The 15,589-nt window shown below is 42.3% G+C and overlaps 1 long non-coding RNA gene across 1 annotated transcript in view; it reads left to right on the forward strand.

Moving 5' to 3' along the window:
* Positions 1–352: 352 nt before the first annotated feature.
* The window catches only part of LOC148137433 (uncharacterized), a 63,532-nt gene continuing 48,295 nt past the window's right edge, over positions 353–15,589 (forward strand). Inside the window, exon 1 of the long non-coding RNA XR_015754252.1 lies at positions 353–481. This is a non-coding gene — a long non-coding RNA (uncharacterized LOC148137433). The remainder of the gene's footprint in view (positions 482–15,589) is intronic.

Raw genomic sequence — 15,589 nt, forward strand, 5'->3', positions numbered from 1 at the left:
CTGCATTTTATTTCTGATTTTGTAAAAAAAAGTGAAGAAAAAAAGCAAAAGTGAAAAGTTATGATCTAGAAAGACAGACAGATCCATTAACATCAGAAGAGGGAAAGTTGGGTCAATATTTGGGGTGGGGACTTTTGTTGGAGCTTTTCTCTGCATTTTCAACTCTAGCTTTTGGAATTTCTCACAAAGGTGTGTCACTTTTATCTTTTGAGGAATACCTTTGTAAGTTTTAAAGCTGTATTAAACTCCAAGTCCTCCCTAATATCATCTTAGCAAATGCCCTGGATTCTGTAAAGTGTAACCATGCTTTCCATGTTTAAGGTACTAATTTTAACTTTTTCCTCTTTTAATAGTCACCATGACTCATATGGAGAGTTTGGTCATTATTCGATCTGGGTTCACAGTGTCTCAAGCAAAGAGTCAATACATGATGTCTTGTGCAGATACTCCACAGACTGAGCACCTGTTAACAGCTATTTGCGTGAGTATGCATAAGAACATAGCAATGCACATGCTAATGGAAGACTGTCACGGTCCATCTGGTGAACTCCAAGTTGCCAATATACTTTATGATGTATTCTTACAGCCTCCTCAAAAGAAATTATCATATTTTCTCTTGAATCTGCTGAGATTATCTATTTAGTATAGGTTTTGGTGCTATCATGTTGCACCCAGCATAATTCATTGTCTGTTTTGCCAAGTGCTGTTAGAAACCTTGTTTTATTTGTCTTTAATGTCACAAACTGAGAAATAGTACTGGAAAACTCCAACTCCTCATAGTGAACACAAAATGATGAAATTAACTATGGTCTTACGAGACAAAAGTGAGGAATGCAGATGCTGGAAATCAGAGTCTAGATTAGAGTGGTGCTGGAAAAGCACAGCAGGTCAGGCAGCATCCGAGGAGCAGAAAAATCTTCAGGACTGGTGAAGAGCTTTTGCCCAAAATGTTGATTTTTCCTGCTCCTCGGGTGCAGCTTGACCTGTTGTGCTTTTCCAACTCTAATCTAGACTATGGTTTTACTAGAAGTGAGTTCAGTAAGGTTGCAAGTTGTGGCAAATTTCAAAAGCACTAATGAGTGTCAAGTGGGAAGGTGTCATGTTACAATGAAAATCTCTCCATGCTGCCTAAGAAAAGGGAATATGATGTGGGTTAGATGGTCTTATTGAATCATAGAGTCATACAGCATGGAAAATAGCCTTTCAGCCCAACTCGTCCATGCTGTCCAGGTTTTCTAAACTGAACTAGTTCCACTTGCCTACGTTTGGCCCATATCCTTCTAAATTTTTCCTATCCATTTACCTGTCCAAGTGTCCCTTAAATGTTGTAATTGTACTTGCCTCTACTACTTCCTCTGTTCTATATGTGAACCACGCTATCTGTGAAAATGTTGCCCCTCAGGTCTCTTCTAAGTCTTTCCCATCTCATCTTAAATCTTTAGTTTTGGACTCTCTATGCCCTCAAAACCTGAATAGAATAGAATCCATACAGTCTGGAAACAGGCTGTTCGGCACAAGTCCACACTGATCCTCCGAAGAGTAACCCACCCAGACCCATTCCCCAACCCTATTAGTTTACATTTACCCCTGACGAGTGCACCTAACCTACACATCCCTGAACACTATGGGCAATTTAGCATGGCCAATTCATCTAATCTGCACGTCTTTACATTGTGGGAGGGAACTGGAGCACCTGGAGAAACCCAAGCAGACATGGAGAGAACATGCAAACTCCACATAGACGGTTGCCCGAGGCTGGAATCGAACCCTGGTCCCTGGGGCTGTGAGGCAGTAGTGCTAACCACTGAGCCACTGTGCCACCCCTAGTTTTGGACTCCCTTACCCTGGGAAAAGACCTTTTCTATTCACCTTATCTATGCCCCTCATGGTTTTATACACCTCAATAAGATGTATTTCACTGAATAGCTTGCTCAATGCTGACACTCCTCTCAACACAGCCCATGTTGCTCAGAGCCTGATGAAGGAGCAGCATTCTGAAAGCTTATGATTTCAAATAAGCCTGTTGGACTTAGTTATAACCTGGTGTTGTGAGAAGTCTGGCTGAGAAAAGGAGAATGTAGTTTAGAAGTGTTAAAATAGGTTACTTTAGGGTAATGAGTTTAGTTTAAAAATTCCAGACAAAAGTGTTTGGTTAACAAGGAAGTGTTATGTGAAGCTGATAACATCTATGTTTAGTTTTATGATGAATTAAGGAAAAGGCTATCAGATTCTCATTACTGGGAATATCCAGTGTTGAGTAGAGAAAGGCATTCCCTAAGGTGCTCAAGTATGATAATCAGATGCTTTGGATTAATTGGATTGTATTTTTACTCTGCTCTGAAATCTTTAAACACATGTTATATGTAAATAGTTTGGTTTATTTTATTTCATCTTCACTTATTTTGTATAATGAATTTCTGTTTTATTGTTAAAGCCAAATCTGCAGCAAAACAGTTTGGCATTTTCATTTGCATTTTGGGCATTTACATTTTCAGTGGAGACCAGCTTGTAATATATTAAAAAATGTATGATCTATCAAGCCAGATTTCAGTTTGGAAGCTGACTTGTCTAGTAATAACATCAGTTGGTATCATAACCGTTCACATAACCAAATCTTTTACATAGTCTGCAAATTGTGAACCCATAACTGCCACTTTTAGCATCTCACCTGAGAATGTTTAATTAATTCCAACTCTTTTCTTTGTCTATTAACCAATTCTAAATGCTAAACTCCCCCAAGTCGCACACATGTAAATTTATTTACTAACCTCTTGTATGGGACCTTATCGAAAGCCTCCTGAAAATCCAAATACATCATATTCACTGCTTTTCCCTGCTACAAGTAACGTCCTCAAAAAAAAAGTCAGCAACTTCACAAACATGATTTCCCTTTCTTAAATCCATCCTATCTCAGCCCAATTTTGTCATTCTTTTCTAATTGTTCATTTACCACATCTTTTATAAGTTCTTTAGTTCTCCGCTCTCCTTCTTCCACACTTATAGAGTCATACAGCATGGAAACAGACCCTTTGGCCCAACCAGTCCATGCAATCACATTCCCAAACTAGTCTTTTAGTCCTACTTGCCTGTGCTTGGTCCATATCCCTCCAAACCTTTCCGATTCATGTACTTATCCAAATGTCTTCTAAATGTTGTACTGTTCTCTGGCAGTATATTTCACGCACAAACCATTCTCTGTGTAAAACCATTGCTCCTTATGTTCTTTTTAAATCTTTCTCCTCTCGCCTTAAAATTATGCTCCCTCATGTTGAACTCCCCCACCCTAGGGAAAAGACCCTTGTCGTTCATCTTATCTTTGCCCCTCATGATTTTATAAGCCTCAATAAGGTCACCCCTCAATCTCTAATACTCCAGTGAAATAAGTCCCAATCTTCCCAGTCTATATTTACACCTCAAACCCTTCATTCTTGGCAACATCCTGATAAATCTTTTCTGAACCCTCTCCAATCTAATAATATCCTCACTAAAACAGAGTGACTAGAGTTGCACACAGTATTCCAGAAAGAGGCTCACTAACATCCTAAACACCCTTAACATGACGTCCCAACTCCGATACTCAAAGGTCTGAGCAATGAAAGCAAGTGTGCTAAATGCTTTCTTAACCATCCTGTCTACCTGTGATGCAATAAACCTTGAAGCCAGCTGGAACCTTTCCAGAATTGATAGAATTCCAAAGGATAACCACAAAATATCCACTATCCCTATTGCTACTTCCTTCAACACTACTGGATGAACTCATCTGATACAGAAGATTTTGGCAGAAGTGGGTACTGCAGATGCTGGAGATTAGAGTCAAATTAGAGCGGTGCTGTAAAAGCACAGCAGGTCAGGCAGCATCCGAGGAGCAGGAAAATCGATGTTTCGGGCTAAAGTCCTTGATGAAGGGCTTTTGCCCGAAATGTCGATTTTCCTGCTCCTTGGATGCTGCCTGACCTGCTGTGCTTTAAAAGCACCATTCAAATCTGGTATAGAAGATTTATCAAGTCTCAATCTAGTTAACTTTTCAAGTACTCCCTTTTTACTGATACTAATTGAGTTCTGCTCCTCAGTAACACAGGTCCCATGGTCACTTAGTATTTCTGTATCTTCCTCTGTTAAGAAAGACCCACTAGTCTAGTTTGTCTGCCATTTCTTGTTTGCCACTACAACTTTTCTTATCCCGATGTGCAATGTGCATTTATTCTTGCTTGTCCTTTGTCGTTCCCATATCGATAGAAGCTTTTATGGTCCACTTTTATGTGCCTCATCAGCTTGCATTCATATTCTCTTTTTCCTTTCCTTATCAGTTTCTTGGCCCTCCTTTGCTGTGTCATAAATTGCTTCCAGACCTCAGGTTTATCATTATGGCTGACATTCTTATAATTCAGTTTTGTTGATCTGATGCAATCTTTAACTTCTTTCATTAATCATCAGAGTTGTTTCAGCATTCCTGTTAGGTATTTGTGTGATTATATGTAAACATTATAATAATTCTTTAAATAGTAACCATTTCCTGTCTATTATCAAATCTTTTAGTGTATTTCCTCACTCCAATCTAACCAACATTCCCCTCATAGCTGCAAAGTTTAACTTTCCCACTTCTCTCCATTGTTCCCCTCTCTGACCTCCAGCCCCGTCGGCTATAACTCAGCCTGGATGTAATCCATCTTAGTGTGCCCAGCAGTCCAGGTTTTGAATTATCTGTTGCTTTCAGTCAACTTTTGGCATTTTTTCGATATCAAATAGTCAGTGGATAGACACCACGTGACAATTTGTGATTCTGTTATCATTGATTTATAAAGGACTAGGACTGCTCCTTATCATCTCTCTTCTGTGACTATAACCAGAGACCTAGTCATTGTTTGTACTTAGAATGTGTGCTACAGGAGACGATACTGATATTGATCATCTTTGCTCTTTGAAACTGAAATCTATTGACACACAAAGCCCAAAACAGATTGATGCAGTCTGTGATGGGGTTGAGAAATGTTAGTTCAGCTGTTGGTTACTGATAACAGGACAAACTTCAGCAGCAATTAAGCAACTAGACATTGTCATGATGGTATACTGTACCCTTGAATCTGCAAGCAATTGTCAGTTTGTATATGGGCAATTTCTTTACTAAGTAAGAATGCAGCAACTGATTTTGGCATCCTCTACATCCTACATGGGTCCAGAAAATAATCACCCATGTTAATTTACTCTCCTTTTTCGAGAAGTTGCCCCTTAAATCTATTGTCATTATGATACATATTGTTCCTTCCACAAAAAAACAATTACCAGTGTTCATAATTGTAAAATAAAGGCTGTAGCATTCATTTTACCAAAAGTTCTCATGATGCAGTACAATACGCAGGAGGCATTTATTAGTTCAAATCTTCTTGACACAACCTAATCACCACCCCCTGACATTCTCTGGCGTTACCATTACTGAATCCCCCACTATCAACATCCTGGATGTTATCATTGACCAGAAACTCAACTGGTCTTGTCATATAAACACAGTGACTACAAGAGCTGGTCAGAGGCTAGGAATACTCTGGTGAATAATTCACCTCCTGACTCTCCAGAGCCTCTTCACCATCTAGAAGGTACAAGTCAGGAATGTGATAGAATACTCCCCACTTGCCTGGATGGATGCAGCTCCAACAGCACTCAAGAAACTTGACACCATCAGCCTATGTGATTGGCATCACATCCAGAAGGTCCTCTCCCTCCACCACCAATGTTCAGTAGCGGCAGTGTGTACTACAAGATGCATTGCAGAAATTCACCAATGTTCCTTAAGCAACACCTTCCAAATGCACAACCACTTCCATCTGGAAGGACAAGGGCAGCAGATACATGGGAACACCACCACCTGCAAGGGCCTCTCCAAGCTACTCATCATCCTGACTTGGAAATATGTCGCTGTTCTTTCACTGTTACTTGGTAAAAATCCTGGAATTTCCTCCCTAAGGGCTTTATGGTTGAACCCACAGCAGGTGGACTGCAGTGATTCAAGAAGGTAGCTCACCACCATTTTCTCAAGGGCAACTAGGGATGGGCAGTAAATGCTGGCCCAGCCAGCAATGCCCTTAGAGAAAAACTGATTTCCCTTCAGTTGTTGATGGAGCCTAAGCATAATTCCAGGGTTGCCTCTTTTTAATTCAGATTTCCAACAGAGATTTTCTGCTTGACTTCCAGTTAATGCATCATTGGGAGATATTTAGTTCTTGTAAAAGTGGCCAACATTTTTTGATATTTGTATCATCGATAGTCACAGGTGAGGTGCCAGAAGACTGGAAGTTGGCAAACGTGGTGCCACTGTTTAAGAAGGGCGGTAAAGACAAGCCAGGGAACTATAGACCGGTGAGCCTGACCTCAGTGGTGGGCAAGTTGTTGGAGGGAATCCTGAGAGACAGGATGTACATGTATTTGGATAGGCAAAGACTGATTAGGGATAGTCAACATGGCTTTGTGCGTGGGAAATCATGTCTCCCAAACGTGATTGAGATTTTTGAAGAAGTAACAAAGGAGATTGATGAGGGCAGAGCAGTAGATGTGGACTTCAGTAAGGCGTTCGACAAGGTTCCCCATGGGAGACTGATTAGCAAGGTTAGATCTCACGGAATACAGGGAGAACTAGCCATTTGGATACAGAACTGGCTCAAAGGTAGAAGACAGAGATTAGTGGTGGAGGGTTGTTTTTCAGACTGGAGACCTGTGACCAGTGGAATGCCACAAGGATTGGTGCTGGGTCTTCTACTTTTTGTCATTTACAGAAATGATTTGGATGCGAGCATGAGAGGTACAGTTAGTACGTTTGCAGATGACACCAAAATTGGAGGTGTAGTGGACAGCGAAGAGGGTTACCTCAGATTACAACAGGATCTGGACCAGATGGTCCAATAGGCTGAGAAGTAGCAGCTGGAGTTTAATTCAGATAAATGCGAGGTGCTGCATTTTGGGAAAGCAAATCTTAGCAGGACTTATACACTTAATGGTAAGGTCCTAGGGAGTGTTGCTGAACAAAGAGCCCTTGGAGTGCAGGTTCATAGCTCCTTGAAAGTGGAGTTGCAGATAGATAGGATGGTGAAGAAGGCGTTTGGTATGCTTTCCTATATTGGTCAGAGTATTGAGTACAGGAGTTGGGAGGTCATGTTGCGGCTGTACAGGATACTGGTTAGGCAACTTTTGGAATATTGCGTGCAATTCTGGTCTCCTTCCTATCAGAAAGATGTTGTGAAACTTGAAAGGGTTCAGAAAAGATTTACAAGGATGTTGCCAGGGTTGGAGGATTTGAGCTATAGGGAGATGCTGAACAGCTGGGGTTGTTTTCCTTGGAGCGTCGGAGACTGAGGGGTGACCTTAGAGAGGTTTACAAAATTATGAGGGGCATGGATAGGGTAAATAGACAAAGTCTTTTCCCTGGGGTTGGGGAGTCCAGAACTAGAGGGCATAGGTTTAGGGTGAGAGGGGGAAGATATAAAAGAGCCCTAAGGGGCAACTTTCTCACGCAGAGGGTGGTACGTGTATGGAATGAGCTGCCAGAGGATGTGGTGGAGGCTGGTACAATTGCAACATTTAAGAGGCATTTGGATAGGTATATGAATAAGAAGGGTTTGGAGGGATATGGGTTGGGTGCTGGCAGGTGGGACTAGATTGGGTTCGGATATCTGGTCGGCATGGACAGGTTGGACCGAAGGGTCTGTTTCCATGCTGTACATCTCTATGACTCTATGACTCTATGATATATTGTGCAGATAAACACTAATTGAATGTATTATCATAAGGACAATCATAAGGTTAAACGTTTCTAGTTTGTGTCTACTTTCAGTAAACCGTGGTCCTGTTTTATGGATGTTGGAGATCCCGTTGCACTATTCAAAAAGCAGGGAATTTGTGTAAGAATACAAGACGTAGAAACAGGAAAATGCCGTTTGGCCCCTTGAGTCTATGTTGACATTCACTAAGGTTGGTTTACTACCCCAAATTCACTTCCCTGCATTAGTTCCGCAAACCTTAACTTCTTCAATATCCAAAGTTGCATTGATCACTGCCTTGAAAATGCTCAATAGCTGACCATCCACAGGTCTCTGTGGTGAAAACTTCCAAAGGTACATACTTTCTGAATGAAGAAAATGCTCTTCATCTCAGTTCCAAATTGCTACATGATCATTAGACTTAGACTCTCCATTCCTGATGAAGGGCTTTTGCCCAAAATGTCGATTTGTCCTGCGCCTCAGATGCTACCTGACCTGCTGTGCTTTTACAGCACCACACTAATCTTGACTCTGATCTCCAGCATCTGCTGTCCTCACTTTCGCCTTAAACTCTCCAACATTGGGTCACATCCTTTCAGCATCTAACCTACTGAAATCCTTAAGAATGTTATTTATTTCAATTAGATGATCTCTCATAGTTTGAATTCTAAGCAATATAGGCTTCATGTAATCAAGCCCCCCTCCCCCCATCATAGTAACCAGTCTGTTGATTCTTCCAGTACCTTGTTCAACAAGTTTTTGCTTCAACCAACATGACTAAAAGACTTCGCTGATCACTAACGTCTGTTGTTTCTGTGTTGTTACCTTGCACACTAGCTGCCAGAGAACAAGTGAGTTGATGGTGTAAGTCATTGTGTGTATGTGTGTGTGTGTGTGTGGTTGTGTGTGTGTGTGTGTGTGTGTGTCTGTGTGTGTGTGTTTGTGTGTGTGTGTGTGTGTGTGTGTGTGTGTGTGTGTGTGTGTGTGCAGAAGCCCTGCTTTGTGCCAGGACTTCTCTATCATGCACACACCATCCTACAAGAGAATGTTTAGTGTGTATCATGGACTGAGCCTCATAAATGGAGAAGGGAGTAGTTTCTCTGGCCCTTACTCTCGTGGTGTGGGTCATGTACACTTTCCCTGGCCCCCAAATGTGTCCTCTCCTTACTGTATCTGTAGTTTCACCGTTGTGCAGAAGGTCTCTTTGTTCAACATGCATCTAGGCATCTGCTATGTGAAAATAAAACTTACATCTTGGACATCTGTAGCTTGCAACAGTTTGAAAATCCTATAACGTAGATCAGTTCTCTTCCTCAGCCCTCTTTTTCTAACTGTGAGATTCTTTCAGCAATTGTGTGAGTGAAAAAGCAACTGGAATACAGTCCTCTAATGATTAATTGCTCTTGTACTGGTTTGAAGATGCTGATTGATGGATGTTTGCTATTCAGGTTTTATAGCCAGTAACAAAGCTGCACTTGGCAATGATGTAATGTTAATATCCCTGTGGTAACATGTTATAACAGACTGGTGAAGAACTGGGTAATTGCTGAACATTCAGTTGCAGTGGTTTTGAGACTGATGAATTTTCTCCATCCTCACCAGCTGACCAAAACAGCGTGTTCTAACAATATAACACTTGTGAATATCACAAGTCCACCAAGTGACTAGTCCAACAATCTTTCAATATAATGCATGTGTTTGGAGAGTATTTGAAATGTCATGCTTAGATATTGTGCTATCTGTCTGTTTCTGCCATTGTGACTAGTTGGGAGCTCTCATTCTGCAGGAACGTAGCTGATGAGGATATTTTTCCTTTCATTTGCGCACTCAGGCATCATCATAAGCCCATCTTTACATTTCAGTTTCCAAACCAAGCTGAGAAAGTAACAGGTTGAACTTCTGGCTGTCCATTATGACTGCACGGGCAAACTTGCTTGGTCAGCTAGACAATGTAACTTGTAAGGATGGAATGCACTGACTATCAAAAGATTCCTTCTGTGAACCCCTGGAAGGCCACAATAGTAAGGTAAAAGTGAGGACTGCAGATGCTGGAAATCAGAATCTAGATTAGAGTGATGCTGGAAAAGCACAACAGGTCAGGCAGCATCCGAGGAGCAAGAAAATCAATGTTTAGGGCAAAAGCCCTTCATCAGGAATGAAGGCAGGGAGCCTCCAGGGTGGAGAGATAAATGAGAGGGGGTGGGGCTGGAGAGAAGGTAACAAAGAATACAATAGGTGGATGGGAGTGGAGATGAAGGTGATAGGTCAGAGAGAAGGGTGGGAGAAGGTAGCAAAGAGTACATTGGGTGGATGGGGGTGGGATGAAGGTGATAGGTCAGAGAGGAGGGTGGAGCGGATAGGTGGGAAGGGAGATTGGCAGGTAGGACAGGTCATGAGGATGGTGCTGGGCTGGTGACAAGGAAGCTTCAAAGAAAGGAACTTCAAAAGGCAGAGGTGCCAGGCATCTAATCATCTCTTTTCAGCAGGAAGATTAGATAGTGGAATATTGCAGCCTATATGTCGTCTGATAGCAGTACCAATGGAGTCGGTAGCTGAACAGCCGATTTCAAAATTCATGATTTTCAGCTTAGTTAAAATTCTTTTTGTCCTGTTTCATTTTTTTTGACAGTGACCGGCTTCCAGTTCTTAGAGTAAGGGACATATTCTTTTTTTTTTACCTACAGTGCAAGGATGTATAATGGCTGTCATCAAGCTGTGACCTTTATAGCACAATAACCCATTTTAGCACATTAACACACACAAACCAGGGTTTGTATATTCTCAGAAGGATAAGACATGTAAATATCTTTTGACTCATGTTCACAGTCTGGAATTTAACCTACAGGAGATTTTTTCTGATTTTTCCATAATACTCTACAAAGTGTGACTGTTCAGGGTTCATGTAGGGAATCTGCTGGTAGACAGTGAATCTCATTCTTAGGGGAGTTACATGATCAGCCAGGCGTGGCTTATGTCTTTCTCTCACATATCGTGTCCAAGTAATTCAGGTTTGTGCTCTGTCATCATGACAGCTGTCACAGATCCACCGCAGTGTGAACTTGGCTATCTGACCAATCATCACCAGCATCCTGTAGACTTGTTTGTGTTGAGGATTACAACAGAGTTTGACTACAGGCTCCATGTGTACCTGGGTCTGGATTTAGTTATAAACCTGTGATTTTAGAAGGAACACTTATTACTGATTATTGCAACACATCTGGTCATCTGATTGAGATTTTGGCAGAATTCTAGGGAAACCTGATAGGAAAGGAGTCTTTTAGAAATGTAACTTCTTTTGCATTAATTTTCATTTTTGGTTGGTCATGATTCAAAAATAGAGCAATGTTGCAATGCTGTTACATTTGAATGCTCAAGGATGGAACCAAAAAACAGGGTACAAGTGAATTAGAATTCCCCCAGTTGAAGATTATAGGACTACAGGAACTTTTGTCATTGACAGCTTCTAGTGCGTGTGTCATGGTTGTCCATGGCCCGTACAGGATGGAACATTGCAGTGTTGTCGGGATCTATTACACATCATACCAGAGTTGTGTTCCAATAATCTAAGTGGAAAGCAAAGCTATTCAAGAGCTATAACAGATGACTAATCTCCAAATTTCCATTTTATGCTGAAGGTGTAAGATTGACCAGCTACATTAAATTTCATGTTATGGTATTAATCTCCAGATTATCTCAAGTAATTATTTTAGAAGCGTTTGGTTTAGGATTCATCCAACACTCCTGAGTGAACAGCACCAAGAACAGACCTTCCCAAACCTCCAGAGTTCATATGGGGTAGATCAGCAAGTGAGAATAACAGGAGTTTCTGAGATCCATGGACCAAGCTGTCAAGACTCTGTAATGGAATGGGGCCTATGAGTGCAATTTTGACATCCCTGAGTCAGTGCACTGATGGATGGGTCGTTATACAGTTTTGATTCAGATGCTTGAGAATGTGAGGAAGGGTGAAAGGCCTCAGATTCCTGCCAACCGCAGTAAGTTATTGGGGTTAGGAATATGGTTGGATTTCATGAGTTGAATCGATGACTTGGAAACCAACCTGTGTATTACATTGTTCATTCAGTGTTTGTGACAGCTGACACAGCTTAAATATCGAAAAGCTGAATAATAAATGAGCTAAGGTTGGGGAGGTTAAGTTGGGTATTAAAGCATCTGTCACTGTGACAAGTATTTAATGGTCGAATGATGGTGTGACATTTTTATGACACATTCAGGCACTAAATCAGGCTCTGGATATTTTCAAAAGTCAAATTGTTTCTCCACTGACACCTTAAACACAAGTGGAGGGATATGTTAATAAATAATGAGATCATCCCTTTAATATTTGAATATTGACTGATAAAAGTTTCCTTCTTTTTTAACTCCTCTGCATTTTTCACCACATGGGACAATACTCATTGGAATTTAGAAGAATGAGGGGGTGTTCTTATAGAAACATATAAAATTATGAAGGGAATAGATAAGACAGAAGCAGGAAGTTTGGTTCCACTGGCAGATGAAATTATAACTAGGGGGCATAGACTCAAAACAAAGGGAGCAGATTTAGGATTGAGTGGAGGAGGAATGTCTTCACCCAAAGGCTTGTGAATCTGTGGAACTTCCTGCTCAGTGAAGCAGCCGAGGCTACCTCGTTGAATGTTTTTAAGCAAAGTTAGATAGATTTTTGAACAGTATATGGGCCAAACACGGGAAAATGGGACTAGTTCGTTCAGGAAACCTGGTCAGCATGTATGAGTTGGGCTGAAGGGTCTATTTCTGTGCTGTTGTTGCCAGACGTTGGAACAAACTCCACTTAACACATTAATGATTGATTTATCAAGATATTGTTCAGTAACCAGCATGAAAATAACAATGGTAAGAACTCGTTTCACTCCTGTAGACCATTCTGCCTTTGCTCAGCTTAATCTAATGTAATTCAACTCATAAACTGAATTAGCATTTATTGTCACATGTATTCAAATGAGCACAGTGAAAAGTTTACAGTCGCTCATTACAGTGCCACCTTAGGTACAAAGGTATCTAGGTACACATATTTAAAATCTAATTCTTAGGAAACAAAATCAAAAATTGGAAAAGTAAAGAAATAAATAGTCCAGCATTATAGGCATGGGGGAATACATTAGAAAAATAACAAAGTAAAAAATTTCAGAATATCAGCCTTTCCAACCTTGTCCAAGCCTCAAGGGAGGCCTCCATGACCTCACCACTGCCTGCACCAGACCCACCTACATAGGAGTCACCCCACTTTAGGCACCATCTCTTTGCCCCCGGGCCCACCTCACTGATGCAGCTGTACCCACAGGCTCCCCACAGCCAAGAGTCCCCGGTTCTGCTGCCAGAACAGGCCACTGGGCCATGTGTCCTGCTTTGGCTGCAGATGTCGCCTTGTTAGCGCCACCATCTTGAAAAGTCTGCTGTAGCTGGTGCCACTGGCCCCGATTGGCGGGAGAATGGCCTCGCTCTCACCATTTGTGGGCAGCACGGTGGCACAGTGGTTAGCATTGCCTCACAGCGCCAGAGACCCGGGTTCAATTCCCGCCTCAGGCGACTGACTGTGTGGAGTTTGCACATTCTCCCCGTGTCTGCGTGGGTTTCCTCCGGGTGCTCCGGTTTCCTCCCACAGTCCAAAGATGTGCAGGTCAGGTGAATAGGCCATGCTAAATTGCCAGTAGTGTTAGGTAAGGGGTAGATGTAGGGGTATGGGTGGGTTGCGCTTCGGCGGGTCGGTGTGGACTTGTTGGGCCGAAGGGCCAGTTTCCACACTGTAAGTAATCTAATCTAATCTCGCTGCCAATGACCCTGCTGCTGGGAGAATGGCCTCACTCTCGCCATCTCCTATCATCAGGAGAAGCCATGTTCGCCACTCCACATGCAGCTCAGTCTCATTGCCACATCTGTGCATCTCTATTCATGCTGGCAAAGCCATAGAGTCATAGAGATGTACAGCATGGAAACAGACCCTTCAGTCCAACCTGTCCATGCCGACCAGATATCCCAACCCAATCTAGTCCCACCTGCCCGCAACCGGCCCATATCCCTCCAAACCCTTCCTATTCATATACCCATCCAAATGCCTTTTAAATGTTGCAATTGTACCAGCCTGCATCACTTCCTCTGGCAGCTCATTCCATACACGTACCATCCTCTGTGTGAGAAAGTTGCCCCTTAGGTCTTTTTTATATCTTTCCCCTCTTACCCTAAACCTATGCCCTCTAGTTCTGGACTCCCCGACCCCAAGGAAAAGACTTTGTCTATTTACCTTATCCATGCCCCTCATAATTTTGGAAACCTCTATAAGGTCACCCATCAGCCTCCAACTTCCAGGGAAAACAGCCCCAGCCTGTTCAGCCTCTCCCTATAGCTCAGATCCTCCAACCCTGGCAACATCCTTGTAAATCTTTTCTGAACCCTTTCAAGTTTCATAACATCTTTCCGATAGGAAGGAGACCAGAATTGCACGCAATATTCCAACAGTGGCCTAACCAATGTCCTGTACAGTCGCAACATGACCTCCCAACTCCAGTACTCAATACTCTCTGACCAATAAAGGATAGCATACCAAATGCCTTCTTCACTATCCTATCGACCTGTGACTCCACTTTCAAGGAGCTATGAACCTGCACTCCAAGGTCTCTTTGTTCAGCAACACTCCCTAGGACCTTACCATTAAGTGTATAAGTCCTGCTAAGATTTGCTTTCCCAAATTGCAGCACCTCGCATTTATCTAAATTAAGCTCCATCTGCCACTTCTCAGCCCATTGGCCCATCTGATCAAGATCCTGTTGTAATCTGAAGTAACCCTCTTCGCTGTCCGGTACACCTCCAATTTTGGTGTCATCTGCAAACCTACTGACTGTACCTCCTATGCTCGCATTCAAATCATTTCTGTAAATGACAAAAAATAGTGGACCCAGCACCGATCCTTGTGGCCCTCCACTGGTCACAGGCCTCCAGTCTGAAAAGCAATGCTCCACCACCACCCTCTGTCTTCTACCTTTGAGCCAGGTCTGTATACAAATGGCTAGTATTGAGCTACTGGCCAGGAAAGCACAGACATGGCTGCTATAACTCCAATGTGCAGCTATGGAGCAGTGACATGAAAGGAGAGGATGAATGTCTTCCATTCTTCATGCTATAGAGTCACAGAGATGTACAACACAGAAACAGACCCTTCAGTCCATCGCATCCATGTGAACCAGATATCCTAACGTAATTTAGTCCCATTTGCCAGCACTTGACCCACATCCCTCTAAGCCTCTCCTATTCATATACCCATCCAGATGCCTTTTAAGCGTTGCAATTGTACCAACCTCCACCACTTCCTCTGACAGCTCATTCCACACATGCACCACCCTCTGCGTGAAAGGGTCACCCTTTTATATCTTTCCTCTTTCACCCTAAACCTATGCCCTCTCATTCTGGACTCCCCCACCCTAGGGAAAAGATCTTGTCTATTTATCCTGTCCATGCCCCTCATGATTTTATAAACCTCTAAGAGTTCACTCCTCAGCCTCTGATGCTCCAGGGAAAACAGCCCACTGATTGCCGAAGAAGCCAAACCTCTCCTGAAAAACTTCTTCCATGCAATCATAGCTCCCCTCACCTCTGGGCTTGAAGTTTCAAGTCTCACCTGCTCTGAACGTACATTGCAACATGGCTGAACAAGTTGATTAAAATTAACTTATTTAGATATATTTTCTGCTTAAGATGCTGTCTCTGGTGAACAGAAAGATAATTGCACATTTTGATGTTCAAATACTATTGGGCCCATGCTGTATTATCGGCCAGTCAGAGAATAGCTATTTATGACAGACATATATCAA

The sequence above is a fragment of the Chiloscyllium plagiosum genome, unplaced genomic scaffold (assembly GCF_037043375.1).
Source record: "Chiloscyllium plagiosum isolate Xiang-an unplaced genomic scaffold, Cpla_swu_hap1 HiC_scaffold_43, whole genome shotgun sequence".
Taxonomy (NCBI): Eukaryota; Metazoa; Chordata; class Chondrichthyes; order Orectolobiformes; family Hemiscylliidae; genus Chiloscyllium; species Chiloscyllium plagiosum.